The sequence below is a fragment of the Stegostoma tigrinum genome, chromosome 11, assembly GCF_030684315.1.
Source record: "Stegostoma tigrinum isolate sSteTig4 chromosome 11, sSteTig4.hap1, whole genome shotgun sequence".
Taxonomy (NCBI): Eukaryota; Metazoa; Chordata; class Chondrichthyes; order Orectolobiformes; family Stegostomatidae; genus Stegostoma; species Stegostoma tigrinum.
Window position 1 is genome coordinate 50664667 of NC_081364.1, and position 13808 is coordinate 50678474.

The 13808-nt window shown below is 42.4% G+C and overlaps 1 protein-coding gene across 8 annotated transcripts in view; it reads left to right on the forward strand.

Moving 5' to 3' along the window:
• fhit (fragile histidine triad diadenosine triphosphatase) overlaps positions 1-13808 on the forward strand; it is a 985246-nt gene that overhangs the window by 367879 nt on the left and 603559 nt on the right. The window lies entirely within an intron of this gene.

The following is a 13808-nucleotide window of genomic DNA, read 5'->3' on the forward strand; positions in this document are numbered from 1 at the left end:
ATGAAGCAACTATTGCATGGTTTATAAAACAAATACTTCATAAGCTGGATGGTGTTAACTTGCAGTTACATACTAATAGTCATTCTTATGTTGTGGACGATTTCTCTGCTATTATTGGGAATCTTGATTGCCTTTGTTTCATTTTAATTCTCTTACTTTACACAATTTTTTCTTTATTCTCATTAGTACTGACTGCTATTAAGAGTACTCCCATTGCCTGTCTAATGTTACCAGAATAATATTACATCAGTGCAACTTGGTAGTCAGCCAACTGGGGGTACATCTAAAGAAAAGTGAGTCAGATAGTGTTCATTTGCACAGTAAGTCATATTTGAGCTGTGTGACAACATGCATAATTCACCCAATGGAGGTGAGTGAGTTTCTGCACTCAACTGTATTTCACTAGGGTGTCAAAACCAGATGATTTATCTGGTGGATGACAATTCCCCCTTAAAAAAACATTCATGCAGAATGCTAGCACAAAATTAAATTTATTAATGTTACAGTCCATAGAAAATAGGGTTAACTAGAGTTCAGTGTTTCTGCCTGTCCTGGTGTTCTACCCCCTCTCATTCTATCGCATTTAATGCTAATGTTTCATCAGCTTTCCTCGGAGAATTTGTGTTCAGCTTCATTTGTTTCCAAGCATGTGGCTGTTTCTTGCATCTTTAACTTCTCATTTCTAATGGTGTTTTTGAAATACTATTTTAATGAATATATGCATCATGTCATTATATTCTACATTTCATTTGCTTATGATATGAATGATAATAATATCAATCCATTAAGTAAATGTTTTTCAAAGTACCACAAATGATAAATAAAGAAAATTTGTCAGGTCAGAATATTACCCTTTCCTTGCTAAGTATGATGGCACACAGAAGAAAGTTGGTATCTTATGATAGAAGCAATTAAAACTTAGAGATGTCTTGTGGGTAGGTGGATCATTGAGATGAGCGTGATCCTCAAAAAATACACTTTGTAGCAGTGAATTAGAGAATATCATCCACAGAAACAGAAAGTTTCCTTTCAATTTTGTTACTTGATTAACACTCTGGGCTTTAGTCTTATGCACAGTTACCACAAGTGTACCATTCCTAAGCAAGGATTTGTGGAATATAATCCCGCTACATCTTTCCACTTGAAATTATTATTGAAAATTGTTCACTTAGTTTGTTGTGTGAGATGGAGACTGACATTGTCCAGCTCAAACTACTTGAATTGCACCTTCTTTACCTTGTAAACCAAACAATTAGTGTTCATTGAGTTGATCAGAGATTAGATCTCTCTTCCAGCCAGTTGGAGGAAGCTAACTAATAAGCAGGCAGCAAGAGGGAAAATATGGTATATAAAGCCACTCTTGCCTAATAATTACTTAATTTTTCAGTCTGTCTTCAAGTTGGTCATCTTGGTTAGTATATGAACCACATTAAATCCAAAAATGAAGGAAGAATGCATAATTGTCTTTGTTTACTTGACTTCAATGTTTTGTTATCTACTATCGTGTTGCTTTCTCAGTCATCAAAAGAATTAGTTGCATTGGTGATCATTGGTGATCCATGATGCTCAGTCAGTTGAGGGCGTCATGACCCTCTGAGGCCATGGGGGTATGAGCTCAAAGTGTTGTAGCTGACTCCCTTCAAAGCAATTAGAGTACAATAGAATTAAGGTACTTAGAGATGAAGACTAGTAAGAATGGGGACCAACACCCTCATTTACAGATGAAGATTCACAAAACAGACACAGGAGAAAAGCAAGAGGAAGAAGGCAAAGAAAACCATACCATCAAAAGTGTGCAGCACCAAAGTAGAAGCTACCTACATAAGCTAGCGAATCATTGTCATAGCAGTTTGCAGCCAAATTTACTCCCCACCCCAATTAAGGACCTCATTCTACTGCTACTTGTATTAACCCAGTGGGGATGGTGGTGTTCCCCACTGGGAAATACAACAAGTGAAACCATGCAGTGTTGCTCCTTCTAACGATTCCCTTGTTCATAGGCGCAGTGACTGATCAAGAGACTTGACAGTAGAAAAAGGAAGCCTACTTAAATTGACACCCTCCATTTGCTATCAGCTGATCTCCACAATCTTCACCCAATTTTCACACCAAACTTGCTTGTCTATTCAGAGAGACTCAGCCCCTTCATCTGGCTTGCTTGCCTTTATACAAAACTAGTTAAAAAATAATATTTTTAATCAATCTGTACAGACATATTATGTCATATCTCCAAGGCAAGTGAGACTTGAACCTGCACCACTTTGTCCAGAGGTAGGGATACTACCACAGTGCAACAAGGCTCATGCACATTATAATTGTATTAAATGTGTATTTCTGCTTTAACTATTTAAATCCCAATACCAGTTTGCCTTATTATCTTTAATTCTTAGCAAGTAACCATCGTGTTAACGTACTTAAATGCAATCATTACTCATTAAACTGGACTGCATGTTGTGCCATTCACTTTGCTGTGACCGTGAGACCATTTTTACTAAACACAGAACTTGGAATAGTTCTCTTCCTACTGTCAGTTAATGACCCATTTGTCTCCAGCAGTAAATGTTCTAGTTCAAAGACTTTTGCTTCTCTTCACCACTTCTTTCCTCTTTTCTAATTTTGCAATTAAAAAATGGAATCTGGAGGATATCAGCATCTGAGACGTAATGGTCATTCAATGATTCTTGCTGTCTATTTCTTCAAAGAGCGGCACGGTGTCTCAGTGGTGAGCACCGCTGCCTGACAGTGTCAGGGGCGCAGGTTCGATTCCAGCCTTGGCCAACTGTCTGTGTGGAGTTTACATGTCTCTCTGTGTTTGCGTGGGTTTCCTCCTGGTGCTCTGGTTTCCTCCCGCAGTCCAAAGATGTGCAGGGCAAGTGCCCAGGGGTGTTTAGGTTAAGTGGGTTAGAAACAGGAAATTAGGGGATTGAGTCTGGGTGGGATGATTTTCAAAGGGGTGGTGTGGACTTGTTGGGCCGAAAGGCCTGATTCCACATTTTGCTTCTTGACTCTATGAACACACATGATTAGTCATTGCTACAGAACATTGTGAATTTCTGTACTTTACTATGATTCAGAGTTCGGCCACATATGGTTCTTCATGAAGATGGCCACTCTCTCATTGGAGGATCTCATTGTTCAAAACCCTGAGCCGTCGTGGTGCACAGAAGCTGAGTTGACTCCTCCATTATCAGCCTATGGCTTTGCATAGCCTCAGAGATTTCTTACCCATAGATACTTATCTCAGATTGCTGATCAAAGTGTTGTTCATCTTGCTAGTGACGACTGAGGCCCTATATCTGTGCTCAACTGTGTGTGGCTATTATGTTTCTACTCCAAGGACAACTCATTTTTACTTCAGAGATAACAAGGTGTAGAGCTGGATGAACACAGGCCAAGCAGCCTCAGAGGAGCAGGAAAGCTGATGTTTCAGGCCTCGACCCTTCTCCAGAAACGGGGGAGTGGAAGGGGATTCTGAAATAAATAGGGACAGAGGGGGCGGTGGATAGAAGATGGACAAAGGAGAAGATAGGTGGAGAGGAGACAGACAGGCCAAAGAGGTGGGCGTGGAGCCAGTAAGGGTGAGTTTAGGTGGGGAGTTGGGGAGGGGAGAGGTCAGTCCAGGGAGGACAGATGGCTCAAGGAGGAGGGATGAGACTAGTAGGTAGGAGATGGGGGGGGGTGTCGGCCGTGAGGTGGGAGGAGGGGAAAATGAGAGAAAGGACAGGTTGGGGAGGCAGGGCCAAACTGGGCTGGATTTGGGATGCGGTTTGGGGAGGGGAGATTTTGAAGCTTGGGAAGTCCACACTGAAGCCATTGGGCTGCAGGGTTCTCAAGCGGAATTTGAGTCACTGTTCCTGCAACCTTCGGGTGGCATCATTGTGGCACTGCAGGAGGCCCAGGATGGACATGTCATCTAAGCAGTGGAACGGGCAGTTAAAATGGTTCGTGACTGGGAGGTGCAGTTGTTTGTTGTGAACCGAGTGTAGGTGTTCCGCAAAACGGTCCCCAAGCGTCCGCTTGGTTTCCCCGATGTAGAGGAGGCCATATCTGGAACAGCAGATGCAGTATACCACATTAGCAGATGTGCAGTTAAAGATTTTGATGTGGAAAGTCTTCATGGGGCCTGCGATGGAGGTGAGGGGGGAGATGTAGGGGCAGGTGTAGCACTTCCTGGAGTTGTAGGGAAAAGTGACGGGTGTGGTGGGGTTGGAGAAGAGCATGGAGTGGACAAGGGAGTCCCGGAGAGAGTGGTCCCTCCAGAAAGCAGACAAGGTTGGAGAGGGAAAAATGTCTTTGGTGCTGGGGTCGGATTGCAGATGGCAGAAGTGTCAGAGGATGATGCGTTGGATCCGGAGGTTGGTGGGGTGGTACATGAGGACGAGGGGAATTCTGTTTTGGTTGTTATTGCAGGGAGCGGGTGTGAGGGATGAGCTGCGGGAAATAGTGGAGACACAGTCGAGGGTGTTCTCAACCACTGAGGTGGTGGGGGGAACGTTGCGGTCCTTGAAAAAATGAGGACGTCTGAAATGTTCAGGAGTGAAAGGCCTCATCCTGGGAGCAGATGCTGGGCGGAAGCGAAGGAATTGGGAATAGTGGATGGTATTTTTGCAGGAATGTGGGTAGGAGGAGGTGTATCCTAGGTAGCTGTGGGAATCAGTAGGTTTGAGATGGATATCGGTTTCTGGGTGGTTTTCCCCTAACTTGTCCTTTGTCCCACCTATCCCTGATTCCCACCTCAAGCCCCACCCCGATCTTCTACCTACTAGCCTCATTCCCTCCTCCTTGACCTGTCCATCCTCCCTGGACCGATCTATCCCCTCCCTAACTCCCCATATACACCCACCTTTACTGGCTCCACCCCCACCTCCTTGACTTGCCTGTCTCCTCTCCACCTATCTTCTCCGCTATCCATCTTCTGTCCACCTCCCCCTCTCCCTATTTATTTTAGAATCCCCATACCCTCCCCCATTTCGGAAGAAGGGTCTAGGCCCGAAATGTCAGCTTTTCTGCTCAACTGATGCTGCTTGGCCTGCTGTGTTCATCCAGTTCTACACCTTGTTATCTAAGATTCTTCAACATCTGCAGTTCCTACTATCTCTGAAACATTTTTACTTCTCGCCAACTATTGTGTTCTTCACACAGTGCTACACTTTCTAATTGTGAGCTACTGACAGAAATGTGTCTGCGTTGGTTAGGGTGACTGATCTATTGTGGTAGTTATGTAGCTTCCTGAATATCCAGTGATATTGCTGAGGCACTGACATGCTCCTCCACCATAATTGACCATGTGAGAGATATGAGTAGAAGAAGATCAAAAGAAATAGCCTGTAACACCAGTTTGTTTTTACAGAACTGAGGGTTTCTAATGCACCGGAAATTTGGCACGCTTTCACAGGGGCAAGAGTACACTCAAAAGGTTTCAATATCTTTTCACTTTCTACAGATAGTCCCATCTTTCCTTTGTTCGCCCATGATGTCAAATATCATCTCTGCTGTCAAGATAGCAGGCTGGGGCATTCCGCTGCCTATACTTATCTATCCCTGGCATTCTTTACCTATTTGTACAAGAACAAAGTAAAAGGCAATGCTTCCCTCTCTGTGAATCCATTACATGAGATGCCACATTATCAATGCTGCTAGATCCCAAGCAGTAGGGAGTAGGGATTTGACCCTGGCTCAGAGATTAACTGCAATTATCAGTAAGTATCCTGAGCTCTCATTTCTCCCATGTTCAGGGATTCCATTATGCCTTCAGGCAACCCATTTGTCTGCTCCTGGCCACACACCTGAAGGCTTGTTATTTGGGTGTTATGTTGCACTTACCTTGACAGAACAAAGAAGTTTATTCCACTCAGGTTCTCCGGTTGCTCACACTCAGTACCATTTCCAGCCAGTCTTGCTTGGTTTAGCTTGGTGGTCTTTTCCTGCCAGTCCCAGGACACAAGACACTTTGCCCTTCTTGCACCGCTCCCAGCATGACCTAGCAACACTGAATCTTTGGGTATTTGTCATGGATAACAAAGTGTGAGGCTGGATGAACACAGCAGGCCAAGCAGCATCTTAGGAGCACAAAAGCTGACGTTTCGGGCCTAGAAGGTCTAGGCCCGAAACGTCAGATTTTGTGCTCTTAAGATGCTGCTTGGGCTGCTGTGTTCATCCAGCCCTACAGTTTGTTGTCTTGGATTCTCCAGCATCTGCAGTTCCCATTATATCTGTCGTGGATGTCTGGCCTTTACCTTGCCTCCTCCTGACTTATGCTTTTGGTTTGCAAAGTAGCTGCCACAATTAAGGCTGCTTTAAGTGGCTATTGTTGCTTAAAGTCAAGCCCATACACACAGCCACCCCATTCCTTTGCCACTTACTGACTGATAAACCTGAGTTCCAACCAATTAGAGATATCCCTGGAAGCAGGACCAGAAATTGTAGCAACATCACAATCCCATTCCCAGATGGAAAATTCAGCCATTGATCTCAATCATGGAGATAAAATCATTCACAAGTTGTCAAATGGAGGAATTACTGGAAAATTGGCCACCTAACCTCCTGAAAGTGGCAAAACGAAGAGCGCTGGAGTCCAGCTTGGAGTTAGAGGATGTCCCCTAATCCAGAAATTTTGCATGGGTAGGAAAGTAAATCATTGAATGTTCTATCATATTCCATTAAACAGAGTCATAGAGTCATACGGCATGGAAACAGGCCCTTCGGTCTAATTCGTCTGTGCAGAGTCCCACTTGCCAGCATTTGGCTCATAATCCTCTAACCCCATTCTCTTCATACACCCATCCACATTCCTTTTAAATGTTGTAATTGTACCCAGCTCCACCACTTACTCTGGCAGCTCATTCTGTCCATGCACCACCCTCCGTGTCAAAAAGTTGCAACACAAGTCCTCTCGAAATAGGAGCAAAAACAACGTTGCTGTAAAAGCAGGCCTGGCAGCATCTGTGAAGGAAAGAAGAGAGTTAACGTTTCGGGTCCGGCGACCCTTCCTCGATTTTGGTTTTGTTCCTGATTTGCAGCATCCACAGTTCTTTTGGTTTCTGTTTCCTCTGGAATTACTTTGCTAAACATCCAAATGAAATTGCAGAGCAGTCATTTTTATCAGTATGTTGGATTTGTTTAGCGCTCACCACGCAGAAGAAAATATCTAAATGTTTAAAAAGTGGAGAGGGCATCATTGACAAGAGATGGGAATAAGTAAAGAAAGGTGTATAAATAGAATGGTCACAGCTAAGAAGGAGGCAATTCTCTGCACAAGCAACTGACTTTGTTTCTTTCCTTCATCTTTTCCCCATAGCTCTGCAGATGAGTTGCTCTTCAGATTATTGTATAATTCACTTTCAAAAATCATGATTGAATTTGCCTCCACTGATCTCTTGGGAAGTACAGATCACATCCTAACCACTAGCTGCTTTGAAAGGTGTTCCTCGCGTCATCATGATTTATTTTCTCTATCACCTCAATTCGGTGCCCTCTCTTTCTTACTCGTTGTTGAAAGAGGATAACAATGAAGCAAGGTGGACAGCTTCATGCAGAATTCCAAAAAGCAGGCCACAGTGAATCCAGGCTCAACCTCCATGCATTGTCGAGCTTCATTCTGAATTCTATTCTTGTCATACGTTAGGATTTTTCGCAAGTGCTTTATTCTTGTTTGTGCATCAACAATGGTGTGTGATGATAAGCAGCTATTATACTCCATTTTTGGATGACAGCTTGCATCCATACTGAAGATTTAATGATTATTTTGTTCAGATTTTACAAATATAAATAAAAAACTACTGAGGAATGTAGAATGTGTTGTGCAGTTAGCAGAAATAGAGTATCATTGAACATATATAAATCTATACTAGTGGACAAGCAAACTAATGTGTCTTCCCTTGATCTGGAGCAGATTACCAAAATATACACGTTCAAATTCCCTGAGGTCCTTTGAAATAGAGCTGGATAAGTTCCCAAGAGAGGGGGATGTTTCCAGTTGCAGAGAGCAGAGTATAAGTTAGTTGAAATTAGAAGAATTTATGAGCATCTGCAGCTGGAGCTTTTGTTAATTTCTTGAGGGGATCAGAAATAAATTTCCCAGAATTTTTTTTGAACTTGATCAAAAGATATCTTTCTTTTCTTCCTTTCCCTTGGAGACTGTCAGACTAGGGGCAATAAACATGGTTTTTGTGGTTGTCTAGAATCTGGATATGGTACAAGGATGTGAAATATATCATTTTACATGTGATGTAATATGTAGGCAAGGTCAAAAACAAAGGGCTACCTGAGAATTATCTGTATTCAGTGATTTTAGAATTCAGTTTTAGGATTTACGAGAGATTATAGTCCTGGTCATTTTACATATCACAATTTCATTTCATCAAGATTTTCACTCAGCTGGTTATGTCTGCTGTACTGAGTACTGAGTGAGGAAGTCTACTTTTAATTTGATATAGTAGTTATTTGGATACATCTTGAACATGTCACATTCTGATCAAGCTGAGGTCAATTTTTAGTAACTCAGAACAGCAAAAATATCAGTTGACCAGACCACGTGTACACTCATTTGCAAAATTTCCAAATCTTGTTTAATGTTTCTGTGACATTTATTGAGCTATTAAAATTGATATTCAGACATAATCAATGATACCTCAAAGTTCAATTTGTATTGCTTGTTTCACCTTCACAGGGCATTCCAAAGAACCTCATAGTGAATTAAGTATGTGGAACTCATTGTCCCCATGTAAGAAATGTGGCAGCAAATTTGCATGAAGCAAGGTACCACAGCAGCATGACGCAAGTGCGTGGGGAGAACTAGAAACATAAAAAATAATTGTGGGAGTAGGTCATTAGACCTTTTGAGCCTGCTCCGCCATTTCCGTATTGCCATGGCCAATCATCTGACTCAGTGCCTCATTTCCACTTTCTCCCTGTACCCTTTGGTGACTTTACCTCAAAGAGCTATATCTAACTCATTCTTGAAAGCTTTCAGTGTTTTGGCTTCAACCACTTTCTGCAACAGAGAATTCAACAGGCTCACCACACTGCATCAGAAGAAATTTCTTCTCATCTCAGTCCTAAATGACTTAGTCGATATCCTTAGACTGTGACACCTGGGTCTGGACTCTCTGGTAATTTAACTAATCTTTACCCTGTCTAATCCTGTTAGAAATTTGTTGATTCTATGAGAACCTCTCATTCTTCCAAATTTCAGTGAATAGAGTTCTAACTCAACCAGTAAAATAGATTGTCTCATACACAATTCTAACAACAGGAAGAGAACACCAGCGTTTAGCTTAACAGAGAGAGGAATAAGAGCTTCCATATCTAGCTTCAGTACCCCAGCAACGGCAGAATGCTAAAGCTAAAAATGCCATTTCTGTGGGAGCCTGCCCCCACCCATCCAGGCTGCTTCTATTGCACCAACATTAAAAAAAAACAAGGCGCCCCAGTACATTCACTTTATTAGCTTTGAGCAGATCACTTGGCATATTTGTCTTGATCTTTCTTCTTAAACAAAAGACAAAGTACACCTCTTAAAGCCGTAGTATCGTCACACAACACTAGCATAAAAAGCATAACATACTCCAACAATTCACTGTGTGAAAGACTTTTCTCACACTTCATCCTCTCTTTGTATCATCTGCAACCTTGTATATATTGCATTTAGTTCTCTCATCTAAATTACTGATATGCATGGTGAATAGCTGCTGTCTGAGCCCTGATCTCTGTGGCCATTCATTCATTGGCAGTCCCTCACAGATAAGGATGACTTTCTTCCACTTACAGGGTGAGTCCGTAGGTGGCTGTACAGACTTATGGCACTACCGCAGACTGTTGTGGCAGAGGTGGCCACAAGAATGGATGGATGGGTGGGGTGTTGGTGTGGCAGCATACTTCTTTCACTGCTTTCCCTTTTTTCCTGCTTTTTCACAACAGCAAGTCTCAAAGTGCTTGGCGCCTTCCTAATTGCTTCTCCTCCTCTTTGAACAGTCTTAGGACAGTGATTCCCAGTCTTCTGTGTGAATGCCACACTTTGCCTAGAGGCCTTGGGGGTATCATTGAAGCACTTCCCATGTGTAGCTCGGGCTTGCCTCCGCTTCAAAGCTAAGAGTAGAGCACCTGGTAGTGGAGTCTCATGTTGGTAATGTGGATGACATGCTCAGCCCAAAAGTGGTCAGTGCCTTGGTGCTGGGGATGTTGGCCTGGTCAAGGATGCTAGTGTCAGTGTGACTTTCTTCCCAGTAGAAATGCAAGATCCAGTGCAGGCAGCAATTGTGGTATCCTCCATTCACTGTCTCTCAGTGAAAGACCTGTGTATTCTTGCGCTTTATTTCTAATCTGGAAATATACTACCCCAATCATATGCACTTGAATCTTTTATATTTAACATGAAAGGAAATCTGGCAACTTGTTTTAACATGTCAGCTAAAAACATTGACACCACTAGTAACGTACATCTTCCTCAGAACAGTACTTAAACTATGAGAAGAGATCATGTGTTCATCTCTGCAGCGACTTGAAACCCAACTTTCTGATTTAGGGGCCAGAGTATAACCAGTTAGCAAAGGCTCACATCTCAGTATTGTCCTTTGTTTATAATTCATTGCCATTTTTACTTCGTGTTTTTTAAAAATTTATATTTGAATTTGAAATGTAAATGCATGTTGGTTCTTTTGGCTTCCAGAAAGAACTTCTAACCTTCCACAGCTCCAATTCTGCCATGTTCCTTTATCACCTACATTTTGAGAGGTCACCTTGATCCAAATGCTTAATTAGTCCAGCCCAAACAACATCTTGGGTGTAAATAGCAAGTCAGATTCTGTGCATTCTTTGAGTAAATCCCTTATATTATCCCTTAAATATTCCTCCATCACCAAAGCTAAATTGAGGAGAGACATAGAATTGTAAGATCCTTACAGTGTGGAAGCTGGCCGTTCGGTCCATCGAGTCCACACCAATCTTTTGAAGAGCATCCCACTCAGACCCACTCCCCACTCTGTCCCTGCAATTCCCATGGCTCACCCACCTAGCCTGCACATCCCTCGATACTAAGGGAAATTTCCCATGGCCAATCCACCGAACCGTCACACCTTCGAACTGTGGGTGGAAACCGGAGCATCGAGAGGAAACCTATGCAGATGTAGGGAGAACGTGCAAACTGCATATAGTTGCCTGAGGGTGGAATTGAACCCCAGTGCTGTGCGGCAGCAGTGCTAATCACTGAGCCATCATGCTCCCCAAGGGTTGAAATAGTCCATACTTGCCTGGATATATGCAGCTGCAACAGCTACACATAAGATGCACAATGTAGCAATCTGTTCAATAAACACATAAATTGCTGGAAAAACTCAATCGCCCTGGCAGTATCAGTGGAGTGAGAAACAGAACCAACCTTTCCAATTCAATTTCACTCTTCTTTAGATCTTAACAAGCATCATCTTAAACTCAAAAAGTTAGTTCTGTCTCCCTGTCCTCAGATGATGCCAGACTTTGAGATTTCCCAGCATCTTCTGTGTTTGTTTCAGAATTCCAGCAGTAATCTGCACTATTGTGCTTTTGTTTAATAAGCACCTCTTCTTCCAACACTGGAGTTCTGTGACTGCTGTACATTTAGTTTACAAAGTTCTATGCAGGAAATCAGCAAGCTTGCTGAGACATCTCCCCTTCCCTTGCAAGCTCAGCCACAGAGGAAGACAAGAATGGCAATGTCATGGGGACATCTGGTTCACTGTTCAAGTGATATCTTCCCCTGATTTAAATCATTCATAACAATATCTTAATTCTCACTGGCTCAATGTCTTGGCAATCCCAGATTTACCCCATTATGGGAATATTTCAGGTACCAAGACAGCAGTTCAAAAGAAATCAATGAGTTTCTTTCAGGCCAAGTAAGGGTAGGGAATAAAGAATCCTTGCTAGCTCTGTCAGAGATGAGTAAAGATAAAAGTCCCACCACCCTATTGCCTCCTGACAGGAGGAAAAAGAAAAGAAATTGCATTTATAACCACGAGGTGTCTCAAAGCGCTTTACGGCCGCTGAAGGACTTTGATGTGTACCACTGTGAAAGTATAGGAGACAGCATCATATCTGCCTTTACTTGATATCTTCATCTGATCTTTGCATATTGGTGCTGCCTCAACCATTCCCTGTCATATAGGCATAAAAGCTAGGCAAATAAATTTCTTCTTTGTTTTCTCATTACCTGCTACCTACGCAAAGAAAATTACCTTTCCCATTCTCCCTATGAAAACCTTTCTTGATTTAAAAATTCCAGTATATCTCCTTCAAGACTACTGTGCTCCAGAGGAGACAGTCCAGTGTCTCAAATCTTTCCTTGTGATTATAATTACGCATTCTTTCTGCAATGGGATATTCAAAACTGCATGGCACTTGACCTGTTGTCTATCCATTGCTTTGTACAAAATTGTCCTCTTCTGAAACTGTGTGGGAACAATTAGGATGGAGCACTGATCTGAATTTCCTCATCACCTGTACTTTTTCTGGGACCCTCATTATACTCAACCAGACAGACATCATCAGTACTTCATTGGGCAGTTGAGGCAGATAAGGAAGTTGGGGAAAATGATTTGCAGTTAATGGTATTAACACCAGTAGAGATGTTGATTTGCTTAAAGCCTATGATGGAATCAGAGTATTTGAATTTCCTCAGGTCATGAAGACAAGAATATGAATTGGATACAATTCTACTATAACTTTATCATGTGATATATAGTGAATTTGCCTTATCCAGCAATCACTAACTGGAATGTATCAACATTCAGTATCTTTGTTACCTTCCACAGCTGCTAATTTTACGATTTAAATACCAATGCTATGAGTCTGAAATGACTTCCGATGGACTGGCTGATGGTTTAACCTCAATATTACTGTGAAAAGAGTCAAATGTAGCGAGGTTCGAAGCCTCTGAAAGTTGTTGTCTATGTCCGTGTATGTTTTTGTTTGATTCCTAATATTACCACAAACCATAAATGGGTTAACTGAAATTTTTGATTCACCGGCACCAGCATGTTGGGTAATGCACATTTTACTAGAACATAGAACATAGAACATTACAGCACAGTACAGGCCCTTCAGCCCTCGATGTTGTGCCGACCTGTCATACCGATCTCAAGCCCATCTAACCTACACTATTCCATGTACGTCCATATGCTTGTCCAACGACGACTTAAATGTACCTAAAGTTGGCGAATCTACTACCGTTGCAGGCAAAGCGTTCCATTCCCTTACTACTCTGAGTAAAGAAACTACCTCTGACATCTGTCCTATGTCTTTCACCCCTCAATTTAAAGCTATGCCCCCTTGTGCTCGCCATCACCATCCTAGGAAAAAGGCTCTCCCTGTCTACCCTATCTAACCCTCTGATTATTTTATATGTTTCAATTAAGTCACCTCTCAACCTTCTTCTCATTAATGAAAACAGCCTCAAGTCCCTCAGCCTTTCCTTGTAAGACCTTCCCTCCATACCAGGCAACATCCTAGTAAATCTCCTCTGCACCCTTTCCAAAGCTTCCACATCCTTCTTATAATGCAGTGACCAGAACTGTACACAATACTCCAAGTGCGGCCGCACCAGACATTTGTACAGCTTCACCAAAATCTCTTGGTTTCGGAACTCGATCCCTCTATTAATAAAAGCTAAAACACTGTATGCCTTCTTAACAGCCGTGTCAACCTGGTTGACAACATTCAAGGATCTGTGGACATGGACACCGAGATCTCTCTGCTCATCTACACTACTAAGAATCTTACCATTAGCCCTGTACTTTGCCTTCTGGTTACTCCTACCAAAGTGCATCACCTCACAC